General features: G+C 43.2%; 1 protein-coding gene across 1 annotated transcript in view; it reads left to right on the top strand.

The window, feature by feature from the left end:
* The window catches only part of METTL14 (methyltransferase 14, N6-adenosine-methyltransferase non-catalytic subunit), a 205,733-nt gene that overhangs the window by 570 nt on the left and 186,748 nt on the right, over positions 1 to 18,415 (top strand). The gene's annotated exons all lie outside the window — the stretch shown is intronic.

The following is an 18,415-nucleotide window of genomic DNA, read 5'->3' as shown; positions in this document are numbered from 1 at the left end:
ATGTAAAACATTTGTTGTTAGTATATTTTACAAGAGCTTTAGAGACAACAGTAGTGACTCTACATACTCACCATGTGCAGCACCTTTAGCCTGCCCTGGGTTTTAGGTCAACAGCACATGCTGTGCTTTTTGGGACATGCTAACAATGTTAAAAGCTGAACTATAACTAGTAGAATACATCGTAGGGGTGAACTATAACTAGTATAATGCATCATAGGGTTGTTAAAAGAATAGGAGTGATTGACTGTGTCACAGATGAAACAGTACCACTTTGTTACAGTAACCCATATCCAGTTTGAAATGTGCAGCCATGGTAGTGTAAGGCGGGGGTGAGGGTAGAATTTGAGAAGGCTTATACTGAGGAAACCTGCTTAGATGTGGTATTATGCAATGGGTGATGATGTGGTTGGATTTGTTGTTGGAGAAGTTTGGTGAATTACCTTTGAGTAGAAGGTTGTTTTTTAGGGTGGCTAATTTGGGCTGTTGGTCCAGTGTTCCAGGTGGGAAGTCTGATGTGAAAGTAAGGATTGGTGGGGGAAGGGTGGCTGCAAAGCATTGTTGGGTGACAGTGTAGGGGACATGGAAGGAAGTGAGCTGGGGTGCAAATAATTGTGTGACTTGCAAATGAGATCCAGAGATCTATGGGTGCCAAACCTGTTCGCTAAACGTTGAAAAAGTGTTCCAGCTACTTAAAAGTTTGAACCACCAAGGTTTACAATACATCACCGAAAAGCAACATTTGCTTGTGGCCTCCAAAATCTATGAAGCAGATTTACTTCTCCATTCACAGTATGTTAATATTGAAACAATTGCACTTGACACAGTTTCCCCTTTATAGAAAAGATAATAAAAAAAACATTAATTTGTAATCCGTCTAAATGAAAGATCGGGTCTGGAGCAGACCGGTAAATGCTTTAATTATGGTAATGTGGGCAATATGGAGCCTAGCCGGGTGAAGGGGGCTGTTAGGAAATAAAACCCAATTGTAGGAGGTGCAAAGAATGCATGAGTGAGTGCAGTGTTCCAGGGTTGTGGTACCACTGGTATGTCTTCTAGTAGAGTGTAGGTTAGGATATGTGGGGTGAGGGTCAGAAGGGGTTATACATAATCTGTCCATCACTGAATCCTGGATGAACAGATACTTCAATTTCGTCCTGGACTCTTTAGTCTGCCAAAACTGTGGTAATTTGTAAGTACAGACGATCCAAGCTTGGCGGTGGCACTGCAGTGATTAAGAAATCATCAATCAAATGGACACAAGGATATCCTTCACCCTTCTTTGACTGCTGCAAAGTTGCAATCTAGATCTCTCCATCTTACACCCCCTTCTTACACATCGTCTCTCTCAACCTGGTTTTAAACTGAAAATTCTGGAATAAATCTTCTCTTGCCAAATGCTGTCAAAGAACGGTGTTCAACTTGGGGAATTAAAAATGTAAACTCTTCAGTCCTGTAAAAACCCTTCTTCCAACTGCGTGACCTTCAGCAGCACACCTCTCTTCCTATACACACCCAAGGCTGGCTGGATCCTTGATCTCATCATTGCCAATCCTGTCATGGTTTACTTCATCTTTCCAATAGAGGTAATCTGATTGGACCATTACCCATCTCCCTTTCATTTCCTCTAATCACCAGTCACACAAATATGGAAACAGTGCTTCAAATTATGTGAATACACAAAAATGCCTCTTGACGCAAAAAGCGAAAAAACAGGAGAGAGTTTTCCCGAGAGGACCCAGAAAGGACTGGGAAATAGTGACAACAAAAGAGGGGGGTTTCCTTTCTGTGGTTATTTCATAATTATTGTACAATAGATCAAACCAATAGATCAAGACACCTGTTATGAGACAGTTTTTAACTTAACATGAGTTACAATATCCTCAAAACCACATATACCTTCAGACCAACAGTGTTTTTATTCGTCTCCTTATGTTTTATATTGTAACATTTGGAAGAAAAGTATATGTATGTAATCGTATGATATTGTTGAAATCTTTAATATAAATGCTTGTGTCTTCCTTTTTTAATAAATGTGACTTTTTTGATACAACTTTTGGTCTGAAGGTATATGTGGTTTTGAGGATATTGTAACTCATTTTAAGTTAAACACTGTCTCATAACAGGTGTCTTGATCATCTTGTCCCAAAAAGCCTCACTCCTCCAAAATTGCAACATTGAGCCATCGATGATACTTACAACCAACTTCTTTCTCGGGTAGCAAACACAGTGATGCTAAAGCAAAACATGCCTATTTCCCTCTAACCTTGGTTTTCCTTTACACTAAATATTAAAAGAACAAAATTCTTAAGTAAGCAATTGACTGGAGTTTTCATATGCGTCCAATTCATCCATGCCAACATCTCACCTCTGACACTAGTCTTCCAACAAGTGTAATGAATTTCTGGACTACTTTAATACCAAAATTATTTTTCTGTGAGCGTGCTCTGCTCCCAAGAACCGGTTCATCCAGCCTTTTCCTAAGAAGACAAATACACCAAATTGCTTCATATTAGTTCAAATTGATGACCTCACCTTCATCATCAAAAATCAATTCTTACTACAGTGACGCCATACCAGCAACCATAATCAAGGCAAATGTATCTTGCATTGCTGATGCCTGGTGGGAAATCAGCAGTGCTTTTCATAGCCAAGGAACTTGCGGTCGAATCACTCCACTTACTTAATAGGAAAAACAACGGAACCATGAGCTGCTGTCCAACTAACCACCCCATCTCAAATATTCCTTGACTAGGCAAGGACTATTTGAAAATGTATCCCTTTACAGCTATGAGATTACATCAAGGCTGGTTAATTGTCTCACTGCATCAGTGAGAATTCGGAATGTGTAATGACATTGACACTGCCTCGTCAAAGGTTCCGGATGTTATGCTTTGAATGGTTGGGACTCCGGCCTTCTAGTTCAACTGGACCTCACCCATGTGTTTAATACAATGGCGCATAATACTGTCTGCTATCTCTACATAAACAGTGCGTCAGGGTTAAGGCTACTGTACTAAATTAGTTGAGCTCATTCTTATCCATCTGGTCACAGTTTGTAACAGGCATTGACATGCGGCTGCAATGGTTCATTTCTTTTGTTTTTACATTTTTATTTGAAGAATATGGCATTAAAAGAAAAATGAAAATAAAACAGGCCACCATCTAACTGTAGCCACTCTGTATGCAATAAAAACGTTCATTAAAAAAATCGTTCACTATCTAGGCTTTCAGTTGTACCAGGCATTTTACTTTTTTTTTATTTTTTTGTGCAGAGGACAAGGAAAAAATTCATCTCCCGACTACACCCTTAGATTGTTGGCAGCTACAATGTCACTTAAACAATTGACAGTTGAACAGACAAAGGAATGAAGCCAGATCACCAAAAGTCGCTCAGTGTATGTATATTATATGTGAATTATTTGGAAAACCGGTTTGGCTAGATAGTTCATGGCTAGATCTAAACATTGGAAATAATATCTCTGAGTCTACTTCCATCACTTGTGGAGCCCCAATGGTCTATCTTATCCATCCCATTTAACAGCTTATACCTGAAGCCACTCTCTGGAGTGTGTGAAGGAACAGGTGTCTCAATCCATGCATGCTCAGATGACACTCAAAGCTACCACAGAACCTCATCACTACTTGATGACTCATTGTCCGATTTATTATTGTAAACATGCAGAAATGGAATTCTGAGATTTTACTCTCATTTTCCAAAAACAAAATTCATCTTGTTCACACGAAAACACAGAAATAAATACAACCTAGAGTGGTTAAAACAACTAAATATTGTAGACTTCCACTTTCACCCACAGTTACTTCACTTGGGGTCCCACAAAACTCCTCCTTATCCATGATCACACATGTAAATAAAATCAACATATGGCAAACTCATCTTCGAACATCAAGCCTTTTTTTATCCTTGCCCTGTAGAAAACTCAGCCCATGCTTCAATATTGTGATGGCTGAACTTTGGTAATGCTTCTCTAGCTTCCCTCTCTCATAAGTCCCTCTTGCCCCTCAAAACTATCCTTCGTGGCATATTCACAATTATGATTTCAGAGGAAATTGGATCATACCACTCATGTCCTCAATGAGTTACAATCGCTCCCCATTTATGTGAGATTACAATTTAATTAGGATGCATAGCTTACAAATCAGTACACCCCAACCTTTACCTAACCATGCTAGTTTCTTCAAACTTTCAGGTTGTGTGAGAAGGCTCCGAAACATAAACAACCTTCTACCACAAACCTTAAGCTTTAAATCCACTTATGTACTGCACCAATCCTCGGCAGGTGTGGTACTTTCTGTGGAAGTCCCCAGTGGGCGTGGCACATGTTGAAACACCCAGCGGTATACATACATACATACACACGCATTCACCTCAAGCGGTTTACAGAAAGAGGCTTAGACTCTCGATGCTGCACCTATCTAAATGTAGGGTATAGTATAAAGAAGTGGTGCTTTGATCAGGGGAGTAGAGCCGCCTGGGTCCTTACTAGTGAATACCATCCACACATTTATATACAAAAAATCGATCCGCACCCACTATCTGTTAAAAGTTTTTACTCAGTTTATCTGTTCTCATTGATTTGTCCAAAGAAATCCTTAGTTAATGAAATCGAGGCCTTCAGTATTGTGGCGTGTGTGCACTGTCTCCTGGTTTGGAGTCTCCAAACCCGGAGATGCACATACACCACAATACTGACCTGGTTCCATTGCTGATATGCGTCAGTATTAAAAAAGTTGCTGGTCTTGAAATTTGAAGGCTTCAACTGAAGGTCTCGATTTCATTAACTAAGAATCTCTTTGACCAAATCAATGAGAGCAGATATCCTGAGTAAAATTTTTCTAAAGGACAAAGACTCTTATAGAGTGTAATTGCCTCCCTGTGTGGGTTGTGGGGGGTGGGGGGTTGGTAGTAGGGGTGTGGAGGGAGGGTGAGGGTGGGGGGGAAACTTAAAAAATGAGCTTGATCAGTAGTACAAGAAATCTTCGAAATCTGCGAATCTCATTACTTATTAGGAACTACTTGTTGTTTATGTTGATCAATTGGAATTTTGATTGGAATATTAATTTTGAGGCTGATATAAGCTGCTGTATGTTTTACTGCCTAGAAGGCGCTGGGTTGTTTGGGGATAACCTTAAATGGGGAGGTTAAAATTGCATTGCTGGAATGTTGCCGGCCTCAATGACAGAAAAAAAAGGGCCCAACTTTTTCAGTCACTACGTCAGGACCCTGTCGACATCCGATGTATCCAGGAGACTCATATAGCTGAGAGTGATAAAGGTTTGTTAAAGATTCCGGGGTATAAAGTGATTGCATCAACATCCCAAACATCTAAAACACGGGGGGTTGCTATTTTGGTAAAACCTGGCTTGGGGGAGCCAGACGCCGACTGGTTGACAAACACGGCAGATGGGCTGTAGTCCAACTGGAGATAGGCATCACCATCTGTTCACTTTATGGCTCCAATTTGGACGATCCGCAAATGTTTGGCGACCTTGAGATAGAATTGGCCTCCTGGTCTGGCCCCCTTATCCTTTGTGGGGATTTTAATGTGGATCTAGGGGATTCAGTAAATAACCAACTGCCCCAGAATTATAACGGCCGCAAACCCAAGGTTTATAGGGCAGTACGTCACCTGATGGACAGTCATGATCTACTCGACGTCTGGGATATGCTGAGGCAGAGCGATAATGGCTTTACCTATTTTTCCTATCCCCACAACAAGTACGTCCGAATAGATTATATCATGACATCTTTGCAGAATTCGGCCCTATTAGATATATTTAAATCCCCCAAAACTATTTCTGACCATAATGCGCTCACTCTTGTCTTTGATATGGATAGTTTTAAAAGACCCAATATCCAATGGTCATTTGATCGCAAGCTTCTTGCTAACCCAGAATATATAAATCAGATAACATCGTGGGCCCAAGCCTTTTTTGATTGTAATCAATTTAGTGCACTTAGGTTCATTGTCTGGGATTGTTTTAAGGCAGCGATGAGGGGGGAAACTATTTCGTTTGTAGCTAAACGCAAAAAGGCTCAGGATAGTATCAATACTCAGCTCAATCTGGAACTCTCTAATCTTGAAACACTGCATGCTAATCAGATTCAGCAAGGAATTTCAACTTCTGATACACTGCAAAAGTTATTGATTTTAAAAACAGAATTTAATAGCTCGTTAATTCAAAAAGCTGCTGAAACATATCAAGCTAATAAAAATAATATCTATAAATCAGAAGAAAATGTAGGGAGACAGTTAGCCCTTAGAACTCGACAGAAGCAAACCTATAATAAAATAAAGTGCATTGAATATGAGGGACGACAATACTCTTCCACCCAGGACATCGTAGGTCTGTTTCAAAAATACTATCAAAAGCTTTATCAAAGAGAAGACGATCATCAGCCTACCAGAGATACGAAAACCTTCCTCAATGACTGGCTGCATGAACCAGAGTTAATTAGGAAAATCGATCAATCAGTTAAGGAAGACCTCGTAAGGGAAATTACAATCACGGAGCTTGAGTTGGCACTTTCGGACCTCGCTAATTGTAAGGCCGCTGGTCCCGACAAAATTCGATTGGACCTATATAAGGCACTAGGCAAGTAGATATTACCTTACCTATTAGATCTGTTTTTGGGGGTACAATACCACTCAACATCACCAGATTCTTGGAAAAATACCAATATAGCGATATTCTTTAAAAAGGGGAAACCCCCTCAGGTTCCATCTTCATATAGGCCTAGCTCTCTCTTAAACTCCGACTCAAAGCTATATGCCAAGATTCTTGCAAATCGGCTGAGTGGGGTCATCGAACATCTTGTATCCCCGTAGCAGCACGGCTTTATACCCGGGAGGGGCACGACTGATCATACTCGCAGAGCCATTTCCCTATTTGACATCATGGGTGCCACGGGGGGAGAGATGTCGATGATCCTACTCGATGCTGAGAAGGCGTTTGACCGTGTATCTTGGCAGTTCTTATGGGACATCATGGAATTTAACAACTTTGGGTTCGGCTTTATTAAAGCCATAAAAGCTTTATACATTGATCGAAGGGCCAAACTTTCCATCGACGGCTTTGAGTCGGAGTTTATAGAGATACAAAGAGGCACGAGGCAGGGGTGCCCATGCTCTCCGATATTATTTGCTTTGGTTATTAATCCATTAATTTTAAAGCTACTTACCGCCCCTGTAATCCAGCCAGTTAAGGTGGGCCCCTATTCAACTAAAATTCTGGCATATGCCGACGATGTCGCCGTGCTTACAACTAATCCGGCCGACGCAGTTTCTGAAATAGAACAAATTACCCAGTTGTTTGGATCCTACTCTGGGTATTCCCTAAACAGGGATAAAACCATGGTTCTGTGTACAAACAATACCTCATATGATAGCCCTTATAAAGTTAAAAATGCAACCTATCTTGGTGTAAATATATCTCCTGAGGTGAAGGAAATCAATCGGCTTAACTTTGATCCCTTGATCAAAAAAGTAAAAACCAACCTCAGGAGGGTAGACAACCTACACCTCTCTATAATAGGGAGGGCGAACTATATTAAAATGAATATATTCCTGAGAATACTTTTATCTGTTTCGGGCCATTCCCCTGATGGCTGATGGTGGCACTATTAAAATACTAGACTCCACTATATCCAAGTTCTTATGGAATTTTGGGAAAATTAGGAGAGCTTTACCATTACTGACTCTTCCTCAACATAGAGGAGGCCTTGGTATTCCGAATTTGACACTATATCTTTGGTCAACATTGCTTCAGTAAATGGGCCCGCTTTTTAATATTAAACCTATCCTTCCGACCAATATAGATTCACATATCCCTTCTATTTTCGAACTTGGATTAGGTGATGTGCCAAGGGTTATTCTTGAGACAAGTTGAGGCGTCATATTACAAAAAGATTAAATTTAAGGTGATTAGAGATTCATGGAAAATATGGAAACTTGCCTCTAAACATCTAGGTATTCCTAAATTCACTAAATACACTCCTCTATGGCATAGCACGATCCTACCGGCTTGTCTAAAGGATAACATCTCCCGGAAATGGGAGAATCTTGGCATTTACACACTAGGTGATTTTTTTTGGACAAGATATGTCCCCATCCTTTGAAGGGCTCCAGCGGAGATTCGCTATTCCATCTACAGATTATCTAAAATACATTCAAGTGTTTACTAGTATTCGTAACTCTACACTCAACATCAATCTAGATAGTTTTCACTTCTTTTCTATTATTGGGAAACGTTCCACCATGATAGGAACTCTATATGATACACTTTCTGAATATTCTGTTGACGACCTAGATCGTGTCGAGCGAGCTTGGGCACTAAAACTCGGAAATCTAGATGTGGATATCGATTCTTCCCTGGCACTCTCAGCAACATTATTTTTAGCCCCCAATCTTAAAACTGTCTATAACCTTTATTATACTCCGTTCAAGCTTTTCACTTGGGGTTTGCGGACAGATGATAGCTGTCCAAGATGTGGACAGGGTCAAGCAAATCTAATTCACATGTTTGCTGATTGCCCCAAACTTGATATTTTACAAACAATGATTGGGGGATTTTGGGCTCAAGTTTTTGGTCGGAGTCTTAGAACTTCAGCTACTTTATATCTTTTTGGGTCATGATGAATCTTTAGGTTATAATGCGGAGGAACGCAGGATTGTCTTTTTAGGCACCGCCGTCCTTCGTATTATACTTGCTGCCCGATGGAAGGATCCAGATGCACCCACTTTTCAGATGTGGCTTAGCCGATTCCTTGCCACATACAAGCAGGAGGTAGCTATATATAGTACGAGAGGAAGAAAATCCAGAGCTCTTGGTGCCCAGATCTGGGCTCCAATTTCAGATTGGTACTCTAATGTAAGATGTCCCTCTTGATCTGATTTGAATTGATTTGACTTTATTTATGTAGTTTCTCTTTTGAAACCCTTTTTTTAGGTCTCGTAGCGAAAACACAGCGCGTAAGCGCTGTGTCTCGCCAGAGATCTTTTGTTACTGACTCAGCTTCCCAGGAGACAGCACCTGGCGCGCATCTCGCAAAAGGTGATTTGGCTGTCTCCTCGGAAGCGCAACAAACATACACAGGCATACTTCTCCCTGCACGCATGCGCACACACAGAGACATACACGCACACATACAGAGACGCCCATCGCACACACACACACACACACACACCTTCCCCTGCACGCATGCGCACACACATACACAAGCACACATACACGCACGGAGAGACATCAACCCCCCCCCTCCCCTCCCACCCCTCCGCAGTCGCACACACAGACACACACACACATAAATGCATCCCCCCCTCCCCGCTCACCGGTCACCGGCACTCCGGACTTGTGCAGCCTCCGACCGCGGGGCTCTCCCTCGGTGCTCCTCCAGGCACTCCGTGGGCGCAGGCTTCACAAAACGGAAGTCCCGCCCCACGATAGGTTTCGTTTTGCGTGCGCACGTCTTCTTAGGAGTGGGCTTCGTGCACAAGACGGAAGTCCCGCCCCCACCAAAGGTTAGTTTTATGTACATGTATTTCTATTGTAGGGGTTTGTTGTACTTGTGAGATCCACATGTATGTCCATTTGGCTTCTGTGCGCTGCGTATTCCTCTCTCCTCCCGCCTTCTCCTCTGCGTTACTTTCTGCTGTTTTGACACCCCTCTTGTTTCCCCTCGCTCGTCCCTTCCTACCTGCGTGCTACCAGCAGGCGTTAGTTTTTCCCCGTTTCATGGAAACGAAAGGTGGGCTGTAGTGAAGCTCACTTGCTTTCAGTGCGGTCCTCTTTCTTCCCTATATCAAATGAAGGCCTGATTGCAAGAAAGCCTTAATTAAAGTACTTCCTTTCTTTCTATGTCATATAAACCAAAGAAGGACCCTTGCCATCCTATCTTTATTTGGTATAGAAACAAAAACAGGACTGTATCAAAGGGTAGGTGCTTTCCTTAATTAGCCAGCCTTTGTGTCTCAGACCTGTTAGTTTTGCCATAGTTTTATAGTATTTATTGTTACCAGTTTTGTATTTTTTTTATTTACAATGTACTTAAAGTTGCCTTTGGTTCCAACCAGAGGAATAATACAGTGTAACCTCATGCGCTTAGCCGCGTGGTACGTCCTTCTGCTTCCTATGGGGTGCTTGCATTAATGTGCATGAGGGACTGTTATGCATATGAAAAATACAGTCACCAAGCGTTCAGCTTTTTATCTCACACATGCATTAAATATGTAAAGCAATCTTTTGTATTCGTTTTTTACAGCAGTTGTTTTTAGGTCTCGTAGCGTAACACATGAATTGGGGTCATTTTATGCCCTCCCAGGGTTCTGGTGACACCACTTTCTAAACGCCAGGGCGTGCTTGACCTGCGGCCCCATTACATCATCGGTAACCCTATACTGCCACCTGTGCACAAGTGTGCCAAACCCATGTAAGGCATAATTCTCGTATGAGAGCATTGCAAATGCTCGCTAATCAAGTCGTACGATTTCTACCGAGATATAAGCAGGAACATGACCACTCAATTATGGAACATTTTCTTTGCTCTGGTTAGATCCTAAAATCTTTCCTAAAAAATATTGCAAGGCTGGGCGCTTCCTTAGTTCAAATGGTTATTTTATTTTCAGCCTCTGTAGTATTTTGAAAAGTCGCTGTTTTTCTTTTAACAGTCGAAATTGTGATTTGGTATGAAAACGCTTTTAACCTCATAATGAGATGTTCAGTTTAAATTTAAAATCAGAATTCTAACACACCTAATTGCCTCCAAGAGAAATGCCAGTTCGCTGGATTATTTTGCTTGCAGGTCGTTTATGAAACAGCTTTGGTTTTTTACGTCACACAGCTGTACGTGTGGTACAGCAAAATGATTATATTGTTGATTGTAACAATAATTGCCAATGCGTATTACAGACTGCGTGAATAATAACAGCTGTGAGCAACAGCACTCAAACTGCTCACCAATTCAAAGTATGCTAAAAATGTTATGCAACGCATTGTCATACACAATGCCAATAACTCAAACTTTAATGCTGCGAGACCTATTGCATTGCAAATGCTTGTTGTATTTTGTATTTGTATTGGTTAACAATGCTTTCTCTTTTGCCTTTTTTGTATTTTCTGTACTGAATTATCCGATGCATTATTGTTATCTCATGCTGTCACTCTTTTGTAATGAATTGACAGTCTAGATTTCTACTCATTTTGCTCAATTAAAAAAAAAAAAAAGTACAAAGCCCTGAAGAAATCTCGAGGAAAGGAGACAAAACGCTTTGGCTACGTTGATGTGAACAATTTTGTATACTGGCAAATAAGAATTTTTGACATATGACATGTCTGAAAAAAAATGAAATGAATTTGAACATTCTGGAAGTAAGCCACGCTTACTAAATAATGTCTGAACCCAGCATTTGTAATCAAATGACTTCTGACGAGATTAGATGCCATTTGAAGAAACAATATATAGTGGGTGCCGATCTCTTTTTTTGGTACACACACATTCACCTTCCTCCCTCTTCAGGTGTCCCTGCTATCCTCGCCATTGTCCTCCCTCCTGTCTATCCCAATTCTTTGTTATACGCCTTGTTTGCAATTGTGTGATTCAGCTGTTTGCTTCTGCCTACCCCAACTTTCTCTCCTCTGTCCTTCTGCTTCTCTAGCTCACTCCCCCCCCCCCTCCCCCAACACACATTTCAGCCTCTTAGTTTGCGCCTCCTAGCCTTTGTTTCCAACAACTGATCTTGGTCCCTACTCTTGCCTTCATGCTCTTCTGCTGTACTTTCACTTGCTGATTGTGGTTATTATGCAGCGCAAGACCATAGTGTCATTGTAATCGTTATATTAAAAAGTGCACTTATGCCTCATGTTGCATGAGCTTTTTAAGTCTGTTAAATGCAAGGACGTTGTTTCTGGGAGGTAGTGTTATGCCACAAGGGGTAGAATTAGTGGAATGGCGGTGGGCAGAGTTGGTGAGACAATGATATTGGGGAGTAACCAGTGGAGAATAGATGAAAACCAAATGAAACTATACTTATTTACAGCTGAAAGTTAATTTGATAGGATAAAACTGTATATTGCAATTTGTATATTGTCTGGTTGCCACGCTCTCTCCTCACCATTTCAGCGCAGAGACCTAACTTACCTGCTTGGATGTTATGTATTTTGTGTGTGGTTCTGCTGCAGTCTTGTTTGTGATTTGTAAGCTGACTGTCTGTGTCCGGTCAATTATGTGCTTGTTTATTTAGAGTGTGTTGATAAAGAGTGCTTCAGCATCTCCTGGAAAACTAGGTGGTCCTACACTGAGGGAATATTTATGGGGAGAGCATTCCAGTCATTCACTGCCAGTACAGGGAAACACCTATCCCCTAATCTATTAGTTCTTGAAGGTGGCTATACTTTTTAGAGGGCATAGCTTGATTTCAGTGTGCAGGCATGAATGTTTTTTTTTTCTCATCGTATATAAATTTGCGTTCTTTGCTATGATATTCTCAATGTGTGAGACTGACAACTGAGATATTCTCTCATTGTGAGTCTACCTACCTGTGTAACGTTGTTTTGATGCATTTTATACCTTTTGTAGTGCCCTTTTAAGTAGTCTGTCTAGGTCACCTAAAACAGTATGTTGACATAATACAGACTTGATATGTTCAGGGCCATCCCACATTATGACCTTTGAGCATAAGATAGAATGCTGTAGATGGATCAGCATTACTCAGTTACCAGGGGTGTGGAATTTAATAAGATATCTACTTGTCCATGGGGCAGGCTGCTTAATAAATCTACTTGTCCTGTAACAAAATCCACTTGTCCCCTTTGTGCCATGTAATGCGGCAACAAATTACGCAGCAATCTCATTATATAAGAGTTCTGATAAAGCCTCTCTGATTATGCCAGGGTTCATACCATAGTAGTGTTTGAATACTAGCAATTCCCTTATGCTGCTATGTTTCTGCAGGTCTACATACTGGGGCTGAAGGTTGTGGTAAGAAATAGTTCCAGGGTTGGAATGCCCTTTTTAGTATGTGCAAACCTACTAACGTGCATGTTTTAAGGGTTTTCAACAATTCCTCTCTAATCATTTCCCATACTGAGAACGGTTGGAAATTTACTACTGACAGTGGCAGACTTAAAACTTCTTCCAGGGTTGGGAAAAAAGTGGTTGGAGGAAAAGGGAACTTGAAAACATTCAGATTTTCACATAAGCAAATCTACACCTGCATATTTGCTCATGCTAAAATGCAGTTCACAAATATTTTCTGGGAGTACTATTTCTTGGCCTACTTCTGTAAATTCTTGTGAACTCATGCAAACTGTACATATGCACTTAATGCAAGGATATATACCATGGATGCACTTTTGAGACTTTCTTTAATAATTGGGCCTCTAATTAGGCCTGGCGTTAACCATGACCTTTTGTTTTGTTTTTTATTCTGTCTCTCTCCGTCTGTCTATCAGCTGGAGTTCCTGTAAGTGACAGTATTTTGCTCTTTTAGAAGGAGCATATTGGCACACAAAGTAGTTTTGTTCAGAGCCTAGAACCACTGTAGCAATGTGGCTGAGACCAACATTTTTTTGTTTTGCTTTTGCCAATGCTTGTTAGAATGGTGAGGAGCCAGCAGCTCCCACACTGTTAAGGTTTTACAAAAACCATGCCTAAACAAGTCACGCCTTGACAAAACCAAAAGGCTGACCATCAATTTCAGACCCACTAGCTTTGCCAATGCTTGTTTATTGTTGTTTTCCATATTCGTATTTAAACTAGTTACACTGATTTTCAATTCTGAATATTTTTGGGAAATACTAACATACATCAACATGTTACTAAATGATGCTGCAAAGATACTGTACATGAAATCTTCCAGTAGTTTAGCTAAATGTTTTCGTTTCTTGCATGCATTTTTTTGTGAACTTTTAAAAAAAAATTATTTTATTGGCATTTTGGAGAAATGTACAACCATCACAATCATCGGGGCATTCCATATCAAAATTAGGTATACAGAATGCGTACACAAACACAACGCTAGGAGTATATTGGTAAAAGAAGCATCACTTGTATATGACAAAAGGCACTATTCACCATGCCTCACAACTGGGAGCCCAGTTATTGCAGATGAACTGACCACCTCCCCATCGTCTAGGAAAGCACCCGTTGGTCACTCCACCAGAGAACATTCCACCTCCCAGCCCGTGGTGTATCTGTGTTAATCCGTCTGTGAGTTGGCGTCAACAGTCCCAGTCAGGGCGCCCCCACTCACTTGTCTGTCCGTTAGCATCCTCATCCTCCGTAGTGTCGCGCGCATGGACCAGAAGTTTTTGGGCCTATTACGGGGTGGTAGTAAGTCGTTATATAGCTCTGTCTGCGTGCTGCAATACGTCATTTCCCTGGACCATTGTGCTAGTGTAGGGGCTGGTCCCCGCATCCAGTTGCGGGCGACATCTTCTTGCCAGAAGAAAGGCCATATCAACCAGTCTCCTGTACATTGGGCGTAGGGGCTTGGAATAGCCCAATATGGCTAATAAGGGGTCAGGGGCCAGTGTCAGCTGCGTGATCTCGTTTACTTTTTTGTACACTAAGTGCCAGAACATTAGGATATCTGGGCAGGACCAGGCTACGTGTATAAAGTCAGCAGATTGATCCCCACACCACTCACAAGTAGAGTTATCCCTCAAACCATATCTATGTAATCCATCAGGGGTTTAGTAAGTTCTATTTAGATATTTAAAGTGCAGTAGTCTATGACAGCCATTCAGAGATCTCTTCCTCGTACTCGTGCAGCAATACTGCCATATCTCTTCCCCTAGTTCTGTTTGCAAGTCAGCCTGTCTTTCTAGCTTCGTCTTGGCATATTCCTCCGTTCTCTAAGAGAGAGCAATACGGTACAAGTTGGTAATCAGTTTAGTAGGGGTCTTAGTGTTGATAATGTAGTCAAAAGATGTAACTACCATGGGTTCCTCCATATCTTCCCCTAATAGGGCCTTGAGAGCGTGTCTCACTCTATAAAATTGGAAGCGCGACAGCAGGGAATGGGAACCAGCATCGATCTCAATCTCATTCCAGCTGCGGGCTTTACCTTCAGCAAACAGATCACCCATGGTATGTATTTGTAACCCTCTCAGAGCTTCCACAACCCCCTTATCCCTACATGGGGGCAACCATGTACACCAAGCTATGTGCGCCTTAGGGGCGTATAGTAGGCTGCACGCTTGGGCGTCTATCATTTGGTGCCATGCATGTGTGACCGCATTCAGGGAATCCAGGAGGCCCGTTCTTCGGTCTCGGGGTCTTGACCGCAGCGTAGGCAAGATCGTAGGGTCCGCCATTATCGATTCAATGTGCGGGATGTCCACTGGGCCATGTATCCAATGGTAAGCGTGTGCGCTTTGAGCTGCACGATAATAAAGTTCCAGGTCGGGCGCATTCAGTCCGCCTGACGCATACGGACGCACCAGTATTTTCCATGCGACTCTAGCCTGTTTTCCGACCCATGCCAGTCGAACCATTAACGATCGTAGCTGCAGGAAGAAGTGATTCGGTAACACCATTGGAATATTCCTAAATAAAAACAGAAAGCGCGGCAGCACAATCATTTTCATCAGTGAGATCCGCCCCAGCAGCGATAGTGGTAGGGCTATCCATTTATCAACTTTCTCCTCCAGTTTCGAGACGGCCTTCCCATAGTTCTCCCGTAATACTACTTCGGAATCCGTGTGAAGTCTGATCCCCAAGTACCGTACCGCGTCCGTGGTCCTTTGGATGGGGTATTCCGGTTCGAATGGCCGTGTAGAAGGTGTGAGAGGGAACATAAGGAACTTCTCCCGGTTAACATGAATGCCCGAGAGAGAGCTGAATAGGACCACTTCGCGGAGCACCGCAGACAAGTGTACCTCCGGATCCCTGATATATAAGAGGATATCGTCCGCGTACGTGGATTCGATTAAGTTATATGTGGGGAACTGAATGCCCCTGTGACCATGGTATTCTCGCAAAGCGCAGGCCAGTGGCTTTGCTACTAGAGCATATAATATAGGGGAGAGGGGGTATCCCTGCCTCGTGCCTCTTCCTATCCTTATTGGGTCCGTGATGAGAGAACCTATTCGTATACGGGCAGTCGGGGCAGTGTACAGCGTACCCAATAATTGTAGAAACGGCTCTCCCACACCCATACGGCTCAGGACTTGTCTCAGAAAAGGCCACTCGACAGAGTCGAAGGCCTTTTCCATGTCGAGAGACTGCAACCGCAGAGACCTCCGGGCGTGTATGCTGAAACGACGCAAAAACCGTCCTAAGGTTAAACGTGAGATTACGAGTAGGGACAAAGCCTGCCTGTTCCGGGACCACCAGTGTGGTAACCATGGGGGCGAGGCGATTGGAGATGAGTTTAGCAAATATCTTCGCATCAACGTTCAATAGTGACAGGGGGCGATATGAAGCGCAGTTCCCCGGGTCTTTACCAGGTTTGAGGGTAGCTACCAATATAGCTCTCGCATAGTAGGCGGCATAGTATCTGCCATATCCTCGCAACGGGTAAGCAGATGTGGAATCAGTAATTCCGACTAAGCCTTGTAGAAGGCAACAATGAGACCATCGCTTCCCGGCGCGCTACCAGCCTTCATAGCCGATAGTGCCAGCATGATTTTCTCTCGCTCTATCGGTCGTGCCAAGAACTCGCGGTGCCTGTTAGAGAGCCAGGGGAGCTCTATGTTGGCGAGATAATCAAGAATGCGCTCCTCTGGGGTAGGGCCTCTCGAGGCATACAGTGTTGTGTAATACTCCCGGAAGCTCTCCGCAACCTGTGCGACCGGAAGCTGCTCTTCAGTCAGTGAGGACCTCATAATAGGTATCGACATTCTGCTCCTGCTTCGCTTAGCCAATTGAGCCAGCACCGTGCCAGGGCGCTCTCCCTCACCGTACGATCTGGCTATAGCATATTTACCTAGATGCTTGACTTCAGAGTCAGCCTCGTCGTATTCGCGCAACGTTAGAGCTAATTCGCGGGCAAGGGTCTCGCTATCATCGTGTAATCGCTTCTGTTCTATTTCCATAAGGTTTGCTTCTAATGTACGGAGCCTGCCCCTAATCGATTTGAAGACCCCAGAGTGCTTTGATATTGTGATCCCTCTGATATACACCTTGAACGCCTCCCATATAGTCTGAAACGAGTCTACCGAACCCACATTGGAGTCAAAGAATGTTACAATGGCCGTTGCCTGCTCCTCCCTGAAAGAGGAATCCAGCAGTGAATATGGGGGGAAGCGCCAAGCAAACGGCGGGATACACCCCGACGCAACAGTTGACGTCAATGAAATGGGAGAGTGGTTCGAGTATGTATGTGGGAGTATGGTACAGGTCTGGATCGACCGGGTAAGGCGTGTTGTCGCAAACCAATAGTCTATCCTGGTATGAATGTTGTGTTGGGCCGAGTAGTGAGTGTAACCCCCTTGTGTCGGGTGTCTGTGCCTCCACACGTCGCATAAGTCCAGCCTGACCATTTGTGTCTCTAGCACTCTAGCTGAAGCCGAGGGACGACGGTCGGAACCATCTGATCTATCAATGTGCGGTTGTCTAGTCATGTTGAAGTCGCCCCCCCCAGAATACATCCCCCCCCCCCCCCGAGTGAATTGCTACCTTGGCCACCAACTCTGTGTAGAAATCCGGGTAATCATAATTAGGGCCATAGGTGTTCACTATGCAGAGTACCATGCCCCTACCACTGCACCTCGTTATAGTGTAGCACCCGTCTCTGTCAGTCTCTAGAGCTGTCATCCTCAGGAGAGTCTTCGGATTAACCTACGTGAGTAGACCCCTGGCGTGTGACGTAAACCCAGCTGCGTGAATGTTCCCCTGAAAGCCCCTGTTTCGAAGTGTGCGGCTGTCTGGGTGCAAGTGCGTCTCCTGTAACAATGCAACATCGACGCCATGTCTCGCAAAGTATTGCAACACCTTCCGGACCTTCCTTAGGTCCTTAGGTCCCCGGACATTCCAGGTCATCAGTTTGAGAGAGTCCGAATTATGCCCAGATGTGGGCATCCTATCTACTGCGGTTTGTGTGCCTGTTCCGTTAAAAGTGCCTGTGCAGACATCCCAACATTGTGTCGTGTCCCAGCCATGTGAGGTAACATACAGAATACACCCTGCAACTGCAAACATTCCCCTCTTCGTGCCATTAGAACTTCAAAGTGCCCCCCACCCCCCCACTCCCACCCACGCCTGCCCATCCCCAACAACCCCACTCCCCATCAGAACCTCTCTAGACCCATAGGCCCTCCCCAAAAATTCTCCCTCAAATCCCCTTCATGCCCCCCCTCCCCACCAAACAAAACCTTTATCCAAACTCAGTGGAGTACACACAGGGGCAAAGGTAGCCAACAATATGCAGTCTCACTGTAAAGTCAAAGCAAAAAG

Source organism: Lissotriton vulgaris, chromosome 3_1 (genome assembly GCF_964263255.1).
Source record: "Lissotriton vulgaris chromosome 3_1, aLisVul1.2, whole genome shotgun sequence".
Classification (NCBI taxonomy): domain Eukaryota; kingdom Metazoa; phylum Chordata; class Amphibia; order Caudata; family Salamandridae; genus Lissotriton; species Lissotriton vulgaris.
This window is presented reverse-complemented; position numbering and strand designations above follow the sequence as displayed.